The sequence below is a fragment of the Diceros bicornis genome, chromosome 33, assembly GCF_020826845.1.
Source record: "Diceros bicornis minor isolate mBicDic1 chromosome 33, mDicBic1.mat.cur, whole genome shotgun sequence".
NCBI lineage: Eukaryota > Metazoa > Chordata > Mammalia > Perissodactyla > Rhinocerotidae > Diceros > Diceros bicornis.
The window spans coordinates 2,433,843-2,458,629 of NC_080772.1; the positions used below are offsets into that span (position 1 = coordinate 2,433,843).

At 42.3% G+C, this 24,787-nt stretch overlaps 1 long non-coding RNA gene across 3 annotated transcripts; it reads right to left on the reverse strand.

Annotated features, from left to right (window-relative positions):
• Positions 1 to 1,999: 1,999 nt before the first annotated feature.
• Positions 2,000 to 23,542, reverse strand: LOC131396460 (uncharacterized). 3 transcript variants are annotated; one of them, XR_009216560.1, is made up of 5 exons: positions 22,392 to 23,542; positions 15,519 to 15,640; positions 14,385 to 14,562; positions 10,465 to 10,663; positions 2,000 to 2,243 (listed from the first exon to the last, which is right to left on the reverse strand). It is a non-coding gene; the product is annotated as an uncharacterized LOC131396460 (long non-coding RNA). The 3 variants fall into 3 exon arrangements; XR_009216561.1 differs by lacking the exon at positions 2,000 to 2,243 and adding an exon at positions 10,041 to 10,121; XR_009216562.1 differs by lacking the exons at positions 2,000 to 2,243; positions 10,465 to 10,663 and adding an exon at positions 10,051 to 10,121.
• Positions 23,543 to 24,787: the final 1,245 nt, after the last annotated feature.

A 24,787-nucleotide genomic window follows, 5' to 3' on the forward strand; every position in this document is an offset into this window, starting at 1 on the left:
GCCTCTCGAGGCCAGGAAAGCCAAGCCAAGGATTTTGTCATCAGACTTTGCCTGCAATACCTACAGATTTGGGTGAATTCCTCTCTTCCGAAGTTCCCTCCAAATATTTCAAGGTTCCTTGTACCTGCCAGACAAGTAACATTCTTTACTTATCCTGGTAAGTGCTGCTTGGAACATAAGGTACCAGGCCAATATTTCCACGTGTCTTTATTCCATAAAGTCCAATCTTCATTCCTCAAAAGCTATATGGTTATATCGCAAATATGATGTTCCAGTCACAACCTTGGTAATATAACAAGAGTTTCCAATTGTGTCCTGTTATAAGGAGAACAGATTCTCATTGAACTTATGCAAATAACCATATTGCCATGAAAACAACAATACTCACTTACTAAGAGTTTCCAAATCCTGGAGGGATCAGGTAGAGAGAAAAAGATAAATATTTCCATTTTACTTACAAAAATATCATTTACCAAATTGTTATAAGTCATAGCTAGCTCAGGAGAAACAAGAAAAAGTTTTCCTTAAATCTGAAAAAACAAAACATTAAAAATTCAGCAATACTTCAAATGAAAAATCATAAAAATTATAAGCATCCTTATCAGTTTATTCAGTCCCGTGTAATCCATTCTTGATCTCAATCTTTTTGTTAGCAGCTTCATGAAGTTATCAGTCTCTCCATCAGATTTCTGTAATTTCTTACCAAGTTTAGTTTTATGATCAGAAAGTTTATCAGAAGCCTGTACTTCAGTGTAAATGTCAGAGTCCTTTCCAAGAATTTTTCTGAAGTTGAAACATATTTTGCAAAAACATTAGAGCAAAGAAATGAGTCTGTAAACAACAAGACCTCAAAATGGCAACTGACAAAGAAATTTGGTTAATTTTGTGACATACAACACTTTAAAATAATAATAACCAGAATTATGACTGATAATCAGGACAGATCAGAATTTCAGTAATGTTACACAATTTTAAAACACCTATATCAATAACATTTGCCCACATAATACCACCTAAGAAGGTTTTATCTTCACTTGTCTGACAATGTTTTCTATGTAATTTAACATACTGAATAAGCCTAATAAGTTTAGTATCTTCCTCCTTATAGGAAGAGAGCAAATTTCTTTGAGAAGTTTGTTTCTGCTTATTATTAGGTTAAAAAACCCTTTTAGAAATAAAGTGATAAGGGATGTACTTGCTTAATTTTTATTTTTTTTTTAAGAAAAAGTCTTTTTCACATTTAAAAAAAATATTTATTTGTATTTATTTTATGCTGAATTTATTTGTGTGCCCAAAGCCTTTTTTTAATTAACTACCACCAATTCTTTTCAAACTCTTTCAAAAAGTTGAAGAGGAGAGAATACTTCTAAAGTCATCCTATGGAGTTAGCACTACCCTGATATGAAAGCCAAAGACACTAAGAGAAAAGAAAACTACAAGTCAGTATCTTTGAGGAATATTGATACAAAAATCCTCAATAAAATAATAACTAACCAGATTCAGCAGCATATTAAAAGGATTATACATCATTTTAAGTGGGATTTATTTCTGGAATACAAGGATGTTTCAATATATGAAAATGAATCAATGTAATAAAGCACATTAACAGAATGAGGGAAAAAAACACAGGATCATCTCAATGGATGCAGAAAAAGACTTGACAAAACTAAACATGTTTTCATGTTAAAAACACTAGAAAACTCTTAGAGTAAAAGGAAGCTACTTCAACATAATAAAAGCCACATATAGAAATACACAGAGAACATCGTATTCAAGGGAGAAAGACTGAAAGCTTTTCTTCTAAGATCAGGAAAAAGGCAAGAATGCCCACTGTCACCATTTCTATTCAACATGGTATTAGATGTTCTAGCCAAAGCAATTAGGCAAGAAAAAGAAAGCAATAGCATCCAAATTGGAAAGGAAGAAGTAATATTATATTTGTTTACAAATAATATCTTATATGTTGAAACCCCTAAAAATTCCACGAAAAAAATTTTAGAACTGATAAATTCTGCAGAGTAGTGGAACACAAAATCAACATGAAAAAATTAGTTGTTCTTCTATACATTAATAATAAGTAATCTGAAAAAGAAATTTAAAAACTTTACATTTTTATTTACAATATCATCAAAAAGAGAAAAATACTTAAGAATCAACTTACTCAAGGAGGTAAAAATTCCAATGATGTTTTTTGCACAAATAGAAAAATCTATCCTAAAATTCATATGGACTCTCAAGGGACCCTAAATAGCAAAAAGAATGTAGAAAAAGAAGAACAATTTAGAGAAGTCACACTTCCTGATTTCAAAACTTACTACAAAGTAATCAAAACAGTGTGGTACTGGCATAAATACACACAATATACTAATGAAATAGTATAGAGAGCCCAGAAATAAACCTTTGCATATATGGTCAAATGATTTTTGACAAGGGTGCAAAGACCATTCATTGGAGAAAGGATAAGTTTTTCAACAAATAGTGATGGGAAAACTAGATGACCACATGCAAAAGAATGAGATTGGACCCTTACCTTACACCGTATACAAAAATTAACTCAAAATGGATCAAAGATCTAATATTAGAGCTGAAGCTATAAAATCCTTAGAAGAAAACACAGGGTAAAAGCTGCATGTCATTGGGTCCAAATGCCATTGCCAACAATGATTTCTTTCATCTGACACCAAAGACATAAGCAACAAAAAAAAAACAACAAATTGGACTTCATCAAAATGCAAAAGTTTCCTGTATCACAAGATACTATTAACAAAGTAAAAAGGCAACCCACAGAATGGTTGAAAATATTTGCAAATCACATATCTGATAAGGGATTAATATCTAAAATATATAAAGAACTCCCACAACTCAACAATAAAAAAACAATCCAATTTAAAAATGCACAAAGGACTTGAATAGACATTTCTCCAAAGACATAAAATGGCCAGTAAACACGTGAAAAGATGCTCAACATCACTAAGTATCAAGAAAATGCAAAATAAAACCACATTGAGATACCTCTTCACACACATTAGAATAGTTTTATTATCACAAAATCAGAAAATAACAAGTGTTGGCAAGGATTTTGAAAAATTGGAACCCTTGTGCTTGGATGGTGAGAATATAAAACTGTGGAAAACAGTATGGCAATTCCTTCAAAAATGAAAAATAGAATTACCATATGATCTAGAAATTCTACCTATGGGTTCTGAAATAACAGAAAATATATTTATGGATCTCTGTCTCCAGTTCCTGGCACAGAGCTCCTAAAATCCTTGTAATTTCCTAAATGATAAGAACACTAGGAGCATCTCTTGTTCTAATATTTGTCTTTGACCCCATCCCTGACACAGAGCTCCTAAAACCCTTGTAATTTCCTAAGTGATAAGAACACTAGGAGAATCATTTGTTCTATTGAGGCAACTCTGGGTGGGCTCCTGGATGGCTCCTGGATGGGGGCTGGTCACCAGAAAGACCAAGTCCCGATTAGAAGCTTGGAATTTTTAGTCCTATCCCTTATCCTCCAGAGAGGGGAGAGAGGCTAGAAACTGAGTTAATAATTGATCATGCCTACGTGAGGGAGCCTCCATAAAAATCCCAATAGAATGAGTTTCAGAGAGCTTCCAGATTGGCAATGACAAGGAGTGCTTGGAGAGTGGTGCACCTGGAGATGGCATGAAAGCTCTGTGCCCCTTCTCCATACCTTTTCCTATGTACCACTTCCATCAGGCTGTTCTTGAGTTATATCCTTTTATAATAAACTGGTGATCTAGTAAATGTTTCTCTGAGTTTTGTGAGCCACTCTAGCAAATTAATCAAACCCAAGGAGGATGTTGTGGGAATCTCTGGTTTACAGTCACTCAGTCAGAAGTACAGGTAACAGCCTGGGCTTGTAACTGGCATCTGAAGTAGAGGTGAGGTTGGGTGGGTGTGCAGTCTTATAGGACTGAGCCCTTAAACTGTGGAATCTGATGTATCTCTGGGTTGACAGCATCAAATTGAGTTGAATTATCTTACAACCATCTGGCATTCCCAGAATTGCTTGTTGGAGGTGTGGGGAACCCTCCCACATGTGAAAAAATGAATCTCAGAACACCATATATGGGTATAAACCCAAAAGAACTGAACGCATATATAAAGACATATACGTACACCCGTGGTCTTAACAGCATTATTCAAAATAAGCAGAAGCTGGAAGCAGGCCAGGTGTCCATAAATGGATGAGTTGACAAAAATTGTTGTGTAAAACACAGTGGAATACCATTCACCCTTAAAAAGGATGGAATTCTGACACATGTTATGACATGGATGAACCTTGAGGACTTTATGCTAAGTGAAATAAAGCCAGACACAAAAGGAAAAATATTGCATGATTCCACTCATATAAGGTACTTAGAGTAGTCAAATTCATAGGAATAGAAAGGAGAATGGTGGTTCCCAGGGTCAAGAGGGAGGGACAACAGGGAGTTGTTGCTTAATGGGCACAGAGTTTCAGTGCAAGGTGGAAATAGATCTGTGGATGGTTAGAGGTTATCACTACACAGTTATGTGAATGTACTGAATGTCACTGAACTGTACACTTAAAAATGGATAAAGTGGTCAATTTCATGTTATGCATATTTTATGACCATCTAACAACATTAATTATTTTCAACAAATGAACTAACACTAGCTACATGCAATAGCATGGATGAATATCACAACCATAATGCTGAATAAAAGAAATTATATTCAAAAGGCTATATATTTTATAATTCCATTTATATAAAATGCAAAAAAGAAACAAAACCGAGGTCTAGCTTCCAGTACTAGTGGAGTAGCTTGTTGAACTAACACTCTCACAGATAACAATGATAAAATCTGCATGAAATATTATATATATTTATATAGAATCATGTATCTATATGTAATACACATATAATAAATGTGTATATGTATGTATGCATAAATCTCTTCCAAAGGCAAGCAGAACTGAAGGGGAGTCTTCCCTTGAATCATGGGAATTTTACCAGGAGATATTTGCAAGCTTGAGTTTTTTGCCTCAAAGCATTCCAAAATCTGTACATGGCCCAGACGGGAAAAACTATAGTATTACTTGTAATGTTAGAGGATGTATTTTGGGGCTGACAGAGTAGCCGGAAAGTTAGGGGAGAAATTCTGGAAGGGAGGGAACCACAAAGAGGAAAATCTTAAAATATGTATGAAAGTCTGCCCCCCCCACACACAGCAAATTGGCAGATCTTTGAACAACACACCTGCAGGGTAGGCCCCAGAGGGCGTAGTGTAAAAACAGCAGTTGGAAGATGAAAGAACTGAATGAGGATTTCAGCTATGCCCATTGTAAAGGAGATAGGATTGGAGTTTCAGTCCAGCCAAGTTAACTCTCTGCTAGAAAAATAACAACACTCTTCACAGGGATACAATAGAATCCAGAGTCTCTATAACTATCATCCATGGCTTCTAGTACATAATTTTAAAAATCATGAGATTTGAAGAAATAGGAAAATATAATCCATATACGACCAAAGTGGGCAGTAGAAACTATTCCCAAGGTGTTGCAATTAGCAGACAAGGATGAGAAAACAGCTTTTATAAAGATGATCATGGTGGTAAAGAAAAATATTCTCATAATGAATGAACAGATGTAGAAATTCAGCAGAGAAATGGAAATTACAAAAAAGAACCAAATAGGAAGATGAAATACAGAAAATATTTTTGAGTTTACTAGTAGATTAGAAACAGTAGAAGAAACACGAATATAGAGCAATAGAAATTATCCAGTCTGAAGAAAAGAACATAAAAGTTTTGAGAAAAATGAAGACAGCCTTAAGACCTGTGAGATGAGTGAGTCCTCATCAGAGAGGGGAGAGACAAAAAATTAAATGAAGCAGAAAGGCAAATCAATGAGTAATAGCATAAAACTTCCAAAATTTGGTGAAAAATCTAAAATTTTAGATCCAAGAAAGTCAGGAAACACACAAAATAAAATACAAAATAAAACCATACCTGGGCACATGATAGTCAAGCTGCTAAAATCCAAAGATAAAAAGAAAATCTTGAAAGCAGTCAGGGAAATACATATGTACAGGGGAAGACATTACATACAGGGAGAAATAATGTGAATGATGGATGATATATTATCAAAAACAAAAGAGACAAATCAACAACAAAATGACATCTCTCAAGTGCAGAAAGAAAACCCAAAAGTCAACACAGGATTTTATATTTAGCAGAACTCACTTTCAAAAAGGAAGCAGAAGCCACAATAAGATACCACACACCTATTAGGTGGCTAAAATAAAAAATAAATTTGCAACTACAGAGTGCTGGTGAGGACTAGGAGCAACTAGAACTGGGAATGCTACATGATAGTTGCATTCGGAAAACACTTAACAGGTTCTTATAAAGTTAAACATACACTTATTATATGACTCAGATATCCCACTCCTAGAGATTTACTGAAGCAAATTGAAAACTAATGTTTAAACAAAACTCTTTGCATGAATCTTCATAGCCATTTTATTCATAATTGTGAAAAGCCGGCAACAAACTAAATGTCCTTCATCAGGTGAATGGAGAAAGAAACTGTGGTGCATCAGTACATTAGAATACTAACTGGCAATAAAAAGGATAAACTCTTGATTCACACAACAACAAGGATTAATCTTGGATGCATATCTCTAAGTGAAGGAAGCCAGATTCAAAAGGCTATATAGTATATGATTCCATTTACATGACTTTCTAGAAAAGACAGCATTACAGGGATGGAAAATGATCAGTGGTTGCCAAGGAATGGAGTGGGGGAAGGGGTTGACTACAAAGAGACAGTATGAGAGAATTTTGGGAGTGAAAGAAACAGCTCTGTGTGGTACCGTGGACGTGGATACATGACCGTAAAGTTGTCAAAACCCATACAACTGTACACTGCATAGAGTGAATTTTACTCTGCAAATTTTAAAAATCAATCAGGATGCTGGGGAACTCAGATGGAATGCAGTGACAAATGTACCTCACTGTATTACAAGCATGTGACATAACCACACAGAAGGGGTGGGGATGAAAGGTCCTGACTGAAGTAACTTTGGAAGACAGTGTTTTGATGGGATACTGTAAAACTAAAGTACTGTACAAAAACACTGTACTCTAGGTGGTAAATTTGTTTTTCATAAGGGTATGGATTAGCGATTCTGAAACTAGTTGACACATTAGTAAATATGTTGTAGATAACTGGAGTTAAGTTTCTCACTGTTGGTGAAAGAAGTTACAAATAAACAAAAGGAGAATGCTGGAATAAACTCTGTGGTGCTGGATTGGAGTTGGAAGTATCAGTATGAATACATGTCTCTTTTAATATATCTATCCAGATAGATAGATAGATTGATAGATTGATATATCGATAGGTAGATGTGTATACCTGAGTTTACATTCATACATACATTTCCAAGCTCTGCTGAGAGGGTCTAGAAGCAGTGACACCCTCGTATCAATGGTCACACCTGGCTCCCACATTTTGGTTTCTAAATATCATTCTTCAACAAAAAGAACCAGGTTTTCTTGGAGAAATGGCTAATTCAAATCTGGGGATGGGAAATACAATATGAGCCTGGAGCTTCTTGTAGTGCCAGAAAGTAGGAAAGTGCTTTCAAAAAAAAACACAGAAAATGATGAGATGTGTCAAAAGGAATCAATCTGGGCTGGCCCTGTGGCTTAGTGGTTAAGTGAGCGTGCTCCGCTGCTGGCAGCCTGGGTTTGGTCCCGGGCGCGCACCACTTCTCTGGCCATGCTGAGGCCACGTCCCACATACAGCAACTAGAAAGATGTGCAGCTATGACATACAACTATCTACTGGGGATTTGTGGGGAAAAACTAAATAAATAAAATCTTTAAAAAAAAAACCAAAAGGAATCAATCTTAAAGACTTCTCAACGGCTCAAGCTGGAAAACTGGGAGCAACAAAATAAATAATGGTAGCATTGGATTATTACCCAGAGAATAAAATAAATATCCATGAGTCTATACTGATATAAAGAAGATTAAATAAGAAAGGAAGAAAGAAAAAAGGGGGGGAGAAGAAAGAGAGAAAGACAGGAAGAAGGCAGGGAGAGGGAGGGGGGAATCTTCCTCACAGAATTCCAAATCATAAACGCGGCTGGATAGCATGAAATAGAAAATCGCCACTAGAACACCACAGTAATAATTACTGTGGGCAAGACTGACTGATGAATGCAAAAACTGTGAGTGAAACTTAGAGAAGAAACAGTACATTTGCAGATCCTCGAAGCATTTCCCTCCCAATACTTAACATTTTTCTCTTAATTTCTTTAAAAGACCTATGACTATTAAAAGAAAAATCATAACACTGTATTGTGGGATTTATAACATGGGTAGATGTAAAATTTATGACAACATAGCACAAAGGACAGACAGAGGTAAATGGAACTGTTCTGTAGCAAGGCTCCCATATTTTACATTGATTAAACTGGTGCACTATTGAGTCTAGGTAGGCTGTGATATGTTAAAGATGCATATTGTAATCTGTATCAACCACTAAAAACTGCAAAGGTGTGTCACTTAAATGCTAATAAAGGAATTAAACAGCATACAAAAAGGGTTTGTACAAGAATGTTCACAGGAGATGATCTGCACGTCCCCAGGAGGAAGACGAGCCCACTTCGGGGCATCCACAGAGCAGAACGCCCTCAGCCGTGCTGAGGAGCAAACGCTGACACACACGTGCTGGGTGAATCTCATCTACCTCGTGCCGAGGGATGCAAGCTAGACAGAAAACAATACATGTGGGCTGATTTCTGCCAAGATGAACCTATGGTGAAAAAAACAGAACAGTGGTTGCCTCGGGGGAAGGAAAAAATTGCCTGGGAAGGAACAGGAAGGAGTTTTCTGGGGGTGAAGGAAATACATTATTCTTAAAGGGGTGAAGGTTATATGGGCATGTTTATTTGCTAAAACTGTACGATTGAGATTTGTGCCTTTCAGTGTGTGTACATCTTACCTCCCCACACACACAAAAAGGACTAAAAGAATAATAAACTGAGGTGAGAATGGGATGGAGTCTGGATAAAACAAAAATGGCAGATGATTAATAGTTGTTGAAGTTGGGTGATGGGCCTACTATGCTATTTTGTTTATTTTGTATATTGTTTAAATTTTCCCGTAATAAAACACTTGTATAAGAAGACAAACTCGATATACAGTGTTTGCTGGTAAGATATTGGTTACCTTTGGGGAGGAAGGAGGGAGAAAGGGATTGTCGGGGCCTGAATGAAGCTGGTGCTAGTTCTTGGTCACACAAGTGTGTTGACTTTGTAATAATTTTTTGAGGTTTACACGGATGACCTCTGCATATATTTCTGTATGAACGTTATACATCAATAAACACTTTAAATCCTGCATATTTGCACAAAGATAAACTCAATATCTGAGAACAACAGCTGAGTTTTGTTTTAAAGTGGAACACATTCACTCATGACACCATTAGATGGATTTTAATACTCCCAAGTATCTATTAATGCCCTCACCCTTCCTTGGCGCTCTAGGTCTTTCCATTTTTGCCTCAATTTGGCAAGTGGCATGGCTTTGAGTTTTTATGATGCAATCTTTTTCCATCAACGTCCACCCCCATAATGATGCTCACCAAGGCCTTGACATCTAGCACAGTGCAGTGTTCACAGCAATCACTCAAGACCTGTGGGACTGGGTTGAATGAGGAAGAAAACAAGGAGCAATGATGTTCATAACTTATGTCTAAGTGTCATATCGTGACTTAGGAAATTGGTAGGATTTTTCGATAGATTTGCTATGCCTTCTAATTTTTTCTATTTAAAACAATGGGAAATAGGGTCTCAGAGACAGTCTGACATTTCAGGCACAGATTACTGACAACTATTAATGGTATATGACTTTCCCACCTCATCTTAGTTTTAAGTTTTTAATTCCTTACCTTGGAAATGACCTAACTTTGCTTTTTCTAAATCTTGTAGTAATACTGATGCTCCAGAAAGTCGGGCCACGGATATTCTGCTGTTATGCATCCTCTCTGCAAAGGAGTGGAGCTGTGCATCCACCAGTCTGAGAAGCATGTGGTGCTGTAGTATTTGGAGTCAGAGTAGCTAAATGGAAAAATAACTTCAGAGAGTTATCACCATAACCCCCAACAGCAACAAATTATTTTGCTTAATTATTTTGTGATTCTGAGGTTATATTTAAAAAGGGATATTAAAACTGGTTGCCAAGGAGCCAGCCCTATAGTAGAGCAGAAATTGAATATTACCTTCCTACAAAAACTTCCCTGACATTGTGGGAAGGACCAACGGGAAGTTTCAGTGCTGTTGCCTGTGTTAATGAGGCCACGAGGTCCACACTGGGATAAGGAAGTCCAGTGAACAAGCCTGTGTGCAGCGTTGGAGAAGGGGCGTGCGTGTGGTCCCCTGAAGTGGCTTAGGAGTCACTTACCAGTGCACCTAAGTTTCCCGTCTGTATATGCAGGAATTGGGGCTGTCCAATGTGATGTTTTCTCCTTTTTATGACATGGCTCACGGCAGTCCTTCTAAGATGCCTGACCAAGGTATGGGCCCTTCAGGCAGGCGGGGTCCAAAGGGAGGATCTCTGCAGCGACCCTGACCACAGGGTCCAGAGGGAGGATCATGGCAGCCTGGAGGGATGGAGGGGATAGTAGGACAAGTGGCCTTGAAAAGGCAAATTCCAGGATCCCAGTCACCTGGTATTTCCATTTTAGATATTGAATTTACATTTCAAATACTGGCCAGGGAGCTTCAAGGAGGGCTGCAAGCATCCTCAGCAACAGCCAGGCTGGTGAGCCCCACCCCTACCTGAGTACCGGCCTCAAGGGATGCAGGCCAACCACGTTGCGCATACTCCAGGCGGTGGGCAGGGCATGGAGGGTGGGCATTGTAGAGAGAAGAGGCATGATAGAGGGTGGGGTGGACAAGGAGAGGAGTGGGGCCCAGGGGTGGAGGGACAAGGAGGGAGTTGGGGCCCCTAGCAGTGCATGCTGGGAGCTTTTCTCAACCGCTCCCGGCTGGGAGCTTGCAGGACTACAGGACTACAACTCCCGGGATGCTCTGGGCACGGGGCAGTGCCTAGTCCTGAGGGGAGGAGCAAGGAGGTGTGCTCTGCACTGTGGTCCTGCACCTGCTCCACGTGGACTGAGTCTCAGAGGGATGTGATGGGACGAGAAGGACCAAGGAGTTAGGAGGGTGTGGCGGCTGCATGGGCAGCCGCGGGCCTGCATCGTGCAACTGCTTTTGTCCAAAATTGAAGCCGGACTCACGTCTATTCCACACCGCCTCCCTCCGTTGCTTGATTCCTCCTCCCACCTGCATGTCTGTGGGTCTTTCCACAGCCTCCTACCTAGTCCAGGGCCAGGTGCTTCTCTAAAGTGCTTATGGGAACTAGTTTGACATCCCAGAAACTTTCCTCTGCCTGCTGCCCTCTGCCTTCTGCAGCCAAAGTGCCATCATTTCATCAGCTTTTGGGAGAAATTCGCCCTTGTGGCCCCTCTTGCAAGCACAACTTAAGAGCTTTGCAGGGTGGTAACAGTGGCTGTTGCTTGACTTTTTCGCAGATTTGGAAGTTGAGGCACCCATGAGGTTAATCATTGGTTTCCCCAGGATCCGCCAAGAGCATCGGAGAACAACCCAATTCCCAGGCAAGTATCTAATAGAACATTTTCACCAACACCTTCCAGTGCAGGGGCCTCTGAAACAGCATCCTTAAGATGAAAATAGCTTAAGCATTTTGCCATTTAGATTGATAGCCTAATCTCAGCTCAGGCCTGAGTGGCCAGTCTCTCAGGGACACAGGTGACGACTCTGATCCCTCAGGAAGAGACTGGTGGTCCAGCTTTGGGAGAGGGATGTTCAAGGTAGACAGCACTTGGGCAGCATTTGAAACCCATCAGCTTTAACATCTCTGCTTTGGATTCTGGCAAGGTTCCAGGGTAAACACACCCAGGGATAGTCAGATGTACCATATTCTTTAAAAATTGTTTAGAGTAGTGAAAGGAACAGAGCATAAAATATCCTGCTTATTTGCAAAAGATGAAATGCAACCAAGACCTTGTTTTTTTCTTTTGTGTTTTGAGGAAGACCAGCCCTGAGTTAACATCCATGCTAATCTTCCTCTTTTTGCTGAGGAAGACCGGCTCTGAGCTAACATCTATTGCCAATCCTCCTCCTTTTTTTCCCCCAAAGCCCCAGTAGATAGTTGTATGTCATAGTTGCACATCCTTCTAGTTGCTGTATGTGGGACGTGGCCTCAGCATGGCCAGACAAGCGGTGCATCGGTGTGTGCCGGGATCCGAACCCGGGCCACCAATAGCAGAGCGTGCACACTTAACCGCTAAGCCACCGGGCAGGCACAAGACCTTCTTGTTAATTTTTTTCTGCTCATTCTCTTGCCTGTACTGTACGCTTGAATGCAGAAACAAAAACTTGAATTGCCAAATTCTTTTTTCCTGAGATTGGTAAATTAACTTAAAAGTCTTATTGAAACCTGTGGAGGAATGGTTAGCAGCTTTCATGATTTATGTCATCTCTAAAAATCTGGGCGTTGATCTACATCAAAAAAAGTCCTTGTTTATATTACACATCCCAATAGGTTACATTTCTGATTCCTGAATGTGGGATATTATCAAAACAACTGAAAAACCTGGTCATGGAATCTGGACTCTGTCACTTTGTCAAGAATTTGCCTCTTTATGAATTAATGACGCATGAATTCCTTGACATTTTTGTAAAGAACGGAAGAGAAACTCTGTAGTGTCTCTGAATGTGGCAAGACGGGGAATTCTCATTAGACTACATCCTTGGGTTCTTCTCTCGTGTTCAATAGGCCCGGGTGATAGTCTGTGTGGTCAGGTGCAGCGCCACTCCCTCAGCCCCCAGTGTTCCATCCTATTCTGGCCTGTGCCTTCTTCAGGGGGTTCTGATTACACTCGTCCACAAGGGTTGGAAAGAGACATTGTAACATGAGGATATTCATCATCCTATTTTATTTTATTTTTTTAGATTTTATTTATTTATTTTTTGCCCCCCAAAGCCCCAGTAGATAGTTGTCTGTCATAGCTGCACATCCTTCTAGCTGCTGTATGTGGGACGCGGCCTCAGCATGGCTGGAGAAGTGGTGCGTGCCCGGGATCCGAACCTGGGCTGCCAGCAGCAGAGTGCGCGCACCCAACCGCTAAGCCACGGGGCTGGCCCTTTTTTTTTTAAAAGATTTTATTTATTTATTTATTTTCCCCCCAAAGCCCCAGTGGATAGTTGTATGTCATAGCTGCACATCCTTCTAGTTGCTGTATGTGGGACGCGGCCTCAGGATGGCTGGAGAAGCAGTGTGTTGGTGCGCGCCCAGGATCCGAACCTGGGCCACCAGCAGAGGAGCGCGAGCACTTAACTGCTAAGCCACGGGGCCGGCCCTCATCATCTTAAAACAAGGATTAATGGAGAGGAAAATCTCAGGGTGTGTGTGCTCCGATGCACTGCTGTTGGGGTGTGACCGCAGTGACCACTGTGCTCCCAGCAGTCCCCACAATGGCTGTCTCAGACGTTTGATCTCCTGGTGCAACCACAGCAGCTGTTGACAGAGCTGGGCTCTTGTGGTTCAGTGTCTTCCTTCAGATTTTGTGCCACTGACCCTCCTCTGCTCGCCCCCTTCCTATTCCTATCTGCTGCGTTGATTGCTTTTAGTTGTTTCCTAGGAGCCACTGTGTGTAACTGTATTTCACAGTGTCTTTAGGGACCCACCCTCACTACACGAGTCACTGTACAACAGCCGCTTATCCTGGTGTAGCCCATGTTCATCCTCTCCAGTGGAGCTGTGAAGAACCCTGCTTACTCGGAGCTCCTCTCATTCTCATGCTGCTGGGGCTGTTATGAAGCTGGGTATCTCGTCTTTGGTCTCATCAACATTACTCTTTTCATCGATTATTCTGAAGTTGGAGACGACTTTGTTAATAATGTGGACACTGACTGTCACAGGCACTTTTATGTATCTTCCCCAACAGCTCTGTGAAGTAGGCCTGTGATTCCCATTTTACAGGGGGGGACACTGAGGCTCAGGGAGGTGGAGTAGCTTCCTTCATGCAGTGTCTTGGTACATTTTGAGTCTCCACCTGGAACTCCACCACTCAGGTGTGTGCCCTTAGCTGGTGTTAAACTTTGTGCCTCTCTACCAGCCTCCCCAAAGACACAGGCCCCAACTTGAGTCCATTGTCTGCTTGATGGCAGTCACCCTGCACAAACAGGCCCTGGGCGGGGAGTGGACTAGTGGGCCGTGGTCCTCCAGCTTACCCTGGGAAGGTACTAGGTTTCTTGCGAGAGCTGGAGCAGTGGAAGATACTGACCGTCACTCACCTGGAAGGTTTGTTGTGTAGAAATACTTCACTGACTTTTTGCAGGTGTCGTGTCTTCTTTGTCTTCATTGCTCCTCTGGGCTTTTTCCTACAGTCCGTGCTGTGCAGTAACATACAGTACAGAGACTGGTGAACATAATGCTGTTGTCCTGCACCAAATGGTCACATCATTCATTTTTCTAATTATGAAAGAAATACATATTGTAAAAAAAGTCACAGTACACAGATCTGTATAAAGTGAAACCCACCCCTTTCATCCCCTTCCCTGAAAGCTCACTCCCCTATTCAGAAGCCACTACTGTTAACAGGGTGGGGTTTATTCTTCTGGAAATTTCCTATGAATTTATAAATACACATAAAGTTTTTTAACATAAATTACATAACTACATCGTTTTGCTATTTGCTGTTTCCCAAATCATATATCAAAGACGTCTCCCCTTATCAGTGCACATCATTCTAACTTACCATGTTAGATGTTTTAGAGGTATTCCAAAGAACAGGAATACCATAATCTGTTTACTTCTTCTTTGATAGAAATGGGATTACATCCAGTTTCACTATTATACATAATGCTGCCGTAAGATCCTTGTGTGGAATTAATTACACTGCTATTCAACTGCTCAATTTGCTTTGTTTCCTTTTAGTCAGACACTATGACATAAGATTTTCATGGTAATTATAGGGAAATTAATTTTATCATTGAATAAATACATTTATGGGGAAACTGGACTTCAAGGTCATCCATCTCAATATTGTGGAGAAAAATCATGAAACTTAGAAGGTGTGCTCCATCACATTCTAACAAGTCATGTTAACAATTTAAAGTTGAATGTTTGAGTAGCCTCTACTGTCTCTCTTCCAAAGACGGATGACTTCTTCTTTTTTTGAAAACTGCAGACTCCAGGGGCTCTCAGTTTGGCTAGAGAGGATAAGATATTGGTGTTGTATCTGTTTCTCTTCAGCTGTAGGCTGCATCTTCTAAAGATCATAGAATTGAACATGGTCCAATTGATAGATATGATTTGAGTCAAAAATTCAAAGTAATGAACCTAAGAGAGGAATCTATAACTTGGGTTCTTAATAAAAAATTTCCTTTGATATCCTTAAGTTTCTGTGATTACTAGTAAAAACTCACCTATGGGTGAAGAGATGTAGTTCTTCTGGCAATGTCTGGCTTGAACATCCATAGGTAAGCCTGCCACACCCGTAGGTAGATTAGACTTGATCTCTTGAAGACCTCTACCCTTGGTGTTTGACCTGGGAAAAATAAGAATTTAAAAAAGCTGCTGTTATTAGCACTCAATGCTAGATGCCCATTAAAGAGTGAGTTTGATTTGGTAAACCAAAGGGAGTATAAGCAGAACAAAGTCTTTAAAATCTCTAAAATTTCAAAAAATTCTAATTTTTTAAAATATAACTCTATTTTTGCCACAGTGCAAACTGTGTATATATGAATGAAATATCCCTCTGTCCATTTCTTAACTTGTTTCCATTGATTTGATGGATTTATCCTCTAATCCGGATTCCAAGTGTGAAAGAACATCTTGGTCCTTCAAAGAAAAGAAGCCATTGAAATTTGATTTTCTTTTAGCTCGGCATCCTACAGGTTTGAAGAATAAATTATCATGTAATGATACAACGATTCTGAAATCTAATTGTTAATTAGAGGGGTGTAAGGGATGATTGAATGGTGTTTCATCCCCATGGTCAGGGGTATTGTACACATGGATGTGTAAACACGATTCAGGAAGCTGCTTCACCCCCGTGACATCCCTGAGAACCACAGTGCAGGAGGATCTAGGCACACAGCCATCTGCCTCGATCTCCTGGGTTACATGTAGATCCAGGGGTCTTGAGAGTGGTTTCAGAGCAGTTAACTTTTATCTATTTCCCCCCTTCCTTCTCTCCAGCTTATCTCAAACAGTCTTGACTATTATATTTTAAAGTAAGACCAATTATAGTTATTTACATGAGTTTCTTGTTCATTATTGCAGAGTAATAATCAGGCATACCATTAAATATCATTTAATTGACCAATTAAATTTGTCGTACCTTATAATTGATTAGAACACTAAGTTTAGTTCAGAGTTTGATATTCACCAAATGTGTTAATCTGCTTACAACTGCCATGTGTCTCACTCCTCTTAGATATGTATCTTTGGCCCATCACAAGATTTTAATGAATGAAATCATCGTAAATTAAGATAATGTACTGTCTTTTGGATGATAAGGAGGCATATGGGTCCATTTTGGAAATATGCCCATCTGTCTTTGCTCCCCATGGGAAGTTTCTGGTCACTAGGTCTCCAGGTGGCTTGCACAAGCCCTAGGTCTGTAATAGTTTGGTGCCTCTCCTTCTACTTGGGGTAGAAATAAAAGAGATCAGAGAGACTTATTAAAGTTTTGGTTGCATGAAGTCTTCGATGAAGAATATCCATACATATTGTTCTGGATAGCTCTCTGTTCCTAAGAGTACTGGTTACATTAAGGGCTTGTCAGGAACCGTGAAAGGTATGATATTTTACCTTACCTGCAAGCTAATAAGTCAGCCTACCATGGTCTTATAGATACTGGCAAAAGAAACTAGACCCATGGGTCAGAGACAAAGGACTTAACGACACAGCAATAACAGTGGCCCGAGTATCAGCATTTGCACTGGTTCACTAAATCCCACTTCCTACAGGGTGATACACAGTGAGCCAGCTGACATGCAGAGGGTTGCAAGAGCTCAGAGCTTAAGGAACTCAAATCTTTGATAATGGACAGGAAGTCTGCTGACCTTTGCGCCAGGGAGGGGTGTTATTTCTATTATAATGGGCAGTAAGCAAGCTTGCCCTTTGTTCCAGAGGAGGCCACTATTTCTATCTTCCAAGGCTGACAGCTCTACACACATCCTTGAAAAGATATCCTGGTTTCACTGGCTTTCAAAGATAAGCTTGACTGAGACTCGATCATCATTCAGTTCTTCTGTTTCCTTTATTGAGATTGTGCAAATATGCTCTTTTCTCTGTAAAGTTCATTAACTTTATTCATACATAAGGGATGCTTTTGGTTTTATTTATTAAGTTGAGATTTTCGTAATAGAGCAAATGATGAACTTTCATGTGTTGTGTCTGAAAGTATACTTTTCCAAGATAAATGTGAAAGAAGATCAGGGCTCACAGAACTCTGCCACAAGGAGCTGATAGCAACTCAAATGATTTTAATTTGAATAGTGTTTTGTACAACTTTCTTCCATCTTACTTCATCCTCTCTGCTTCCTGTAACTCCCATATGGGAATGGGGCAGTTTCAGGGATTCACTGAACTCATTTACAATATTCAAATCATTTTGTCTGTTGTGTTTTTTTAATTGAGGTAAAGTTGACATACAACATTATATTAGTTTCAGAGGTACAACTTAATGATTCAATGTTTGAATATATGTTGAAATGATCAGCACAATAAGTCCAGTTAACATCTGTCCCCATATATAGTTACAAAATTTTCTCATGTGATGAGAACTTGGCATATTTCAAGATGCAGAAGAATCAACGATGATGTCATACTTTTTCATATACAGCTTGATGAATTTGGACATAAGTATACACCCTTGAGACTGTCACCACCATCAAGGCCACAAACATATCCATCAATTCCCAAAGTTTTCTCTCACCTCCTTTATTACTATTATTCTGTGGTAAGAACTCTTAATATCTACTGTATTAGCAAATGTGATGTATGCAGTACAGTCTTGTTACCTGTAGGCACTATGCCGTAGCCTACACCTCCAGAACTTATTTATCTTGATAACTGAAACTTTGTATCCTTTGACCGTCAGATCCCAAATTCTCCATCCTCCCATCCCCTGGAAACCACCATTCTAATCTCTGCTTGTATGCGTTTAACTATTTTAGATTCCACATATAAGTATTTGCCTTTCTCTGTCTGCCTTATTTCACTTAGCATAATGTCTACCAGGTCCATCCATGTTGTCAAAAATGGCAGGAATTGCTTTTTTTCAAGGTTGACTAATATTCCATTTCTTTATCCTTTCATCCGTCAGTGACATTTAGGTTACTTCAGTGTCTTGGCTATTGTAAATTAGCTGCAATGAACATTAGAGAGCAGGTATCTCGCTGAGACCCTGATTTCAATTGCTGTGGGTATATACTAGAAGTGGGATTGCTGGATCATATGTTAGTTTTCATTTTTGGAGGAAGCTCCATACTGTTTTCCATAATGGCTGTACTAGTTTACATTCCCACAAGGGTTTCTTTTCTCCACATCCTCACCAACATTTGCCACCTTTAGTTTTTTTGATAATCGCCATCTTAACAGGTGTGAAGTGATAGCTCATTGTGGTTTTGATTTGCATTCCCTGATTAGTGATGCCAAACACCTTTTCATACACCTATTGGCCACTTGTATGTCTTCTTTGGAAAAAGTCTATTCTGGTCCCTTGTCCATTTTTTAATTGAGTTTTCTTTTTGTTATTGACCCAACACAAAAAAAGAGAACAAAATTTTCAGGCATTATGAGTGCTTCCCAGTTGATGCAGATGGTTTTGTAATTACAGTGGTACCAAAAGATCATGTTTCCTGCTTTTTCTTCAGCTTGTTATAAGACCAGCAGTAGCTGCGGCATGGCAGATAATCGGGGTCTTCTGGGTTTGGAGGTTTACAACATAACTAAGTGGTAAGGAATTTTTTATTATTCCAAGGAAATTATTGAGTTCATAGTCCATGGAATCCAGGATTGATAGGTGTAGGAGGAAATTAAGGTGAGGATCGGTGACCTGGCATTACTTCTGATCTTGAGGGACAGGTATCCACTGTATGAGTGTTTGAATAAAAGTATTAGATATCAGGAATTTGTGGTGAGTGAATATGTTTTCTGAATTATTTACTTTGAACATAACCATTTGGATTATGTGAACATCTGGGATGTGGGAGTAAGTCGCTAACAAGGGCTGGTTGACAATGTCACTATTGATTTGACTTCTATGAACACCGAGTGGTCAATGGATTAAGCAAATGAGTAGTCAGAAAACACAGAAATGGTGGGATTTGGGATTTAGTAAAAGATTGGGGACCGACTGTCCTGAGAGTGAGTGCCAGGACTTGTACAGTTGAGAGTGACAAGGACAAGAAAGGAATAGAAACACACTCAAACAAGGAGGGGGTGTTAACAGGATGGAGGGAGAGAAATGATCTGGAGTAGCCTTGAGTTTTGACCTGGAGCTCTCTTTTCTTGATGCAAATCTGCCTGATGACATCCCAGGACACAGGTCAGATCCCCAGAGGATAGAGGGAGGGTGGAAGTACAAAACAGCCATGATAATTGTCCTAAAATGGCAGGCTTCCTTTGTCATTTGACCCAATTTCATGATTTATTTTTGTAGGGTAAGAGGAAAAGAAGGATGATAGTCATGTCTTCACAGAGGAAGCAGCGTGACTGTGGGAACCAGTCCAAACCAAAGCCTGGTTTAAGCACCTCCATCCCTTTTAGGATGTCCAGTGACATAGTCAAGGGATGGGTTACTAGAATCCCATCCCATCCTAGCAGTGACGGGTCTCTGGGAGGACACTTTGGACCAGCCCCACAAGGTCTGCTGGCCCGAGAGACCGCAAGGACTCCAGGCCTGCAGCAGTGCAGGACAACTGGTAAGTCCTTTCAATCTTGCCAAAGCGTTGCAAAAACTTGCACCTAGTCACACAGGTGAATCCCTGCCAGGTGTGCTCGCAGGTGGTCTGCACTCCAGGTCCCATGCCCACTCCTGCCGGTCTTCAGATTTGACAGAGATGATTCCAGGAGCTGATCTGGGCATTCCACAGCTTCACTGCCAACAATTTCTGGTGACTGTGGAAGGTATCAGGAAGGAGGAAAGGGCAGTGAGGAGCACAAGAGAGAGACTGGTGGCAGCACTGATGGCGGACAGACTTGCTAGCGAGGCAGAGAAAACGAAGGGCCAAGAAGGACGTCCTGACAGCAGATGAAATGGAGCAGGCACCTCAGTGAGGTCTCATGGGTGCGTCCCTAATGCTTCCTTGCTTTGAGCTCTTGAAACTTTAAAACATACCAATACGTTTCTTTTATTAAACTCTGCTGTGTGACATAGAAAATATAGACAGCGGTTTCTTTCTGAGGTGAGAGGTTGAGTTTCAGGTGAAGAGAGAAAGATCTTCTTTTTTCATGCTGTTCTCTCATTTTCTTTTACTATGTACATCATTTATTTTTACTTTCAAGTCAGCAGCGAGTTACCAACGTCACGGGATGATTCAGTTTTTCCCCTCACAGTCACAGTAAAACGTACTAAAAGTGGATTATTCTTTTTGTGTAATATTCCAATAGATTCCAAAATATTGTTTCAAAAGCACTTTGATGCCTATGTACTCAAATTAGGTACTTACTTCTAGGTCTCCATTTTTATGTTCTTTGTTGCATGCTAATGCAGTGTTGCATCTAAGGAAATACCAGATTTCCCTCAGTTTTTTAGATCCATATGTGTTGGAAATTTGATTCATGAAGATGGACATGGCAGCTGGGGGATTGTGCTATTATCAAAAGAGGCCTTTTCAGCATCAGTAATCTGACAAGAATCCACTGCTTGTTGGGATTTCTTTGTCTATTTGAGGGATCAAGCTTTCACTGTTGGCACTTTTCTTTCTCTTTGGAGGGAAAGTACGACCTTCCCAGTCTTTCCATTACCAAATCACTTTCCTGGGTGGCTGTGCCATGTCAGGAAGGGCCTGGGATGCCGGGAACCAGAATTCATCCTCAGCTTCTGGCTGTCCTGAGAAGGCTTCCCTGGCAGAGTCCAGCCTGTTTGTCTCGGTGACACTTGCAGCCATCAGAAAGGAGGCAATAACACACAAGTGCCAAGCGATTCATCTGGCCCTTGTCTTACAGGGTGTTCACAAGGGAAGAGGTTCAAAATGCCACTTGGTAACCCTTTGAAAGCTGCTAGTCATGGGTCGGGTTCTTGGTGTGAGATCAGAGCAGTGTCTATTCACCACCAGATGGGGAACATTTCAGTATTTTAATTGGTAAGGCTGTGTTCATGCACGACCATGGATCATCAGTTCCGTGGCATTCCCCGCTGGACCTCCCAACACCCCTGTCACGCCTCATATTTCAAAGCTCCAAACAGGGTTCACACCCCAGCAGCTGGTTGTAATGTAACCACAGCACAAGACTAGGGAAAAAAACACAACCACTCAGGGGTGACACACTTTAATGACTTGGGCCCAATTACCCCATTTGGACGAGTTCAGAACACCAACACTGAGTGTGTAAACTGGAGGAGTGCCCAAGACCTTGGACCTCAGAAGGACACGAGCTCAGAATTCACCTTGGACAGCAAGGGACAATGTAGGGTCACTGACTGGCCAGGATTATGGTCCCTCATCCTGGCAAAGCAGAGCTCACTCGGGATCCATCAGGCCAAGCCAGGGAGGAGACTGGGGGCCTTCTAGGGAATTTCTGCCCTAAAGGGAATTGCATAAGGAAGGCAGGGGTGCTGAAAATCCTAGTTCACAGGGAGCAGTCATGTTTGTGTAACAAGGCCCAACAGTAGCCTTAAAAGCTGCATCAGAAATCGTTCCTCCTGGATACAAATCAAGCAGGAAAAGGAATTCAGAGTCCTGTACAGGGATCCCAGCAGAATTCAAATCTAGGTCAGGGGTGAACATGGAGCCCCTAGAGGGGTCTCAGGAGGGAAAGTCCTGCCTGCCTTTAGTCCATTTTCAAATGATCTTCCTCGGGCCTTGTCCTCTCCACATGCATGTTTTGATCTTTTTACATCGGTTTCCCCACTTAGAGCTGATGCAATTCCAGAGATTCAACTAGAAAACTAAAAGTTCCTAAAATTTGGTCAAAAGAAACCTCAGCAGTTGGGGTCTGGGTGTCCCAGAGGTCGTCATGCCATAAGGCCTGGGGCTGACCAGGGGGCCACTGAGACAGGCTCTCTGGACTGGCCAACAGGGAGAATCCACCCCTGCCCTCACCCAACTCCTGCCCGGCCTCACTCATTCTCGTTGAGCAGCTCCATGTCCTGGAACCAGGCCCCAAATCACTCCTTGGGGTCTTGTTATAATTCTTTGCAGCGACCTGGAGCAGCAGGATCTCCCTCATGACTCGGTATTCCTGGGACCAGAGGGAAGGAGAGGATGCAGACAGGGCCTGGGTGGGGGATGCTGCAGGGGCCTTGTGGGGGGTGAGGACTGGGGCAGGGGACCAGTCCTGGGAACGCTCCTTCCCTCCAGTTCCATCCAGGATCTACCTGTTCTCAGAATGGGAATAATCAGCCCCTCCTCCAGGAAGATATCCTTGATGCCATCCTCCCCTCAACCCACGCGCCAACTGGATGGGTCTCGACTTCTACCAAAATCTTCCACTCAATGTAAGATACAAGGGGTGGAGCCAGAAACTGTTCTCCCCAGAGGGTTTCTGATTTCCACCTCCTTCCCCTCCCCTGCAGGGAGTGCCACAGCTGCTCCTCAGTCCTCTTCTCAAGGTTGATCTCATTCCCCTGGAAGGCAGACAGCCAGAGTCCATCAGACAGAGCCCCCTAGCCTGACTAGCCCCCTATGCCCTGCCCTTCTCATGTGGCACTACTGCCAGGTCCCCAGAGGGGGCGGGGCATGCAGAGAAAACAGGACTTGGACCTAGGATGGGCTCTGGGCTCCAGACTAGTAGGACATGGGGGGAGGCTGAGGGACCTGGCAGCACAACCCTCTCTGATGACAGACTTGGAGGCTGAGGCCTCAGGCAGAGGGGACTGCTCAGCCACTTATGTGCTGCCTGACTTGGGGGTTCCAACTTCTCTCTCCCTCCACGGGCAGCATGGGAGGGACAGGCAGAGTCCAGCTCAGATAAAACCTCACGCAGCTGTGCCATCAGGCAGCTCTGAGCTTCCCCAGCCTGAGGAACGAGAATGGATGTTTCAGGCGGAGCCTCTGTTCACTCATCCCTAAGATGGGCCTGATGCCCCAGCTCCCAGGGGCGGCTGTGAGGCTCTCATGAGAGATGTGCCAAGTGCTGAGAGCTCAGAGCTCAGTTCGGGGGCTCACGCATCCCCAGGCTCAGGATCCTGGTCCTTCCTGCCTGGTCCTCAGATTCATCCACTTCGAGATAATCACCCATCTCCAGGTGCAGCATCTGCAGGTCACTGAGGAAAGTGTCAAGATAGGGGACAACACCCTGTGACATCGGAGTGCGGGTGGGATGAGCCCTTGCTCTCTTGTCGGCCCCCTGCAGACCCTCCCCTGAAAAGTCCTCACCCTCAGCCTCCTGGCCCACCCCAGGGTTCCCACAGGGAGCAGCCTAGGACCCTTAGCAGCCTCCCCTCAATTCTTCCTCCCTTCACACCCCAAGAACACCACACTCCTCCTCCTCACCTCCCAGGGCCGGCTTCTGGCAAATCACAGGGTATGCGGTCCCTGGCCCTCCCCACAATAATCCATCCTGCACCAGCTCTTCCAGGCCCCTCTCCTGGTCACTTCTACTGGGGGATTCAGACACTGTGGCACCAGGAGGAAGGGACCTCCTCTCTTGATTTGAGGCCTCCGGCTGGGAAGGCAGAGCCCCTCCCCCACAGGCACACTCACCTGCTGCTGCTGCTGCTTCTCCTGCACTCTCTGGGGGTTGCTCTCCGGGGGGTAAACGTGGAGGGCCAGTCCTGCCAGAGTCGAGGACAGTGTCAGCGAGACCATACTCCCCTCACCCCATTTCTCTCCAGCACCACTGGCCTTTGACCCTGAACACCTGACTCGAGTGAACTGGAACCAATGCCACTCCACCCTGCAAGGTCTTGTGATTCCAGAACAAGCTCAGCTCCAACTCTCACTCTGGGTGTGAGCTCGGGCTTTTGGCCTGGCCTCCCCGAGCCTGTTTCCTCATCTAGGAAGCGTGAGAACTCCAGCTACCCCACAGGTTCTCCTGAGGACTCACTGTCGCATGACTGTCATCATTGTTCTGGCACTCACCCCTCCGGGTGGAGCAGGCAGAAAGCTCCCACATTCTTTTCCTCCCTCTTACATCATCACCCCCATGTGAGGCCTGCACCACACAATCACCACACAATCACCATACCTCCATGTCCCTGATGGGGAGACAGAGGCCCAAACAGGGGCAGTGAGTTGCTGAGGGGCCAACAGAGGAGAGGCCGCTTGCCCCTCTCAGCCAGAGGCCCTGTTCCAACATCCTTCCCTAACCCCCAGCCCCACCACTTACAACAGTGCTGTCCCCTGAGCTCTCAAAGCTTGGCCCTGGGCCGAGCCGTGGATGGAGAGGATGGGGTGTCTTGGGAGTCTGGTTGTTGAGTGGCTCCTGCCTGTCCCAGTCCCATGGAGTGTCTGGCCCCCATGCCGGACAGAGGCAATGCCAAACCCTTCTCCTCTCCAAAGAACCACTCAGGATATTC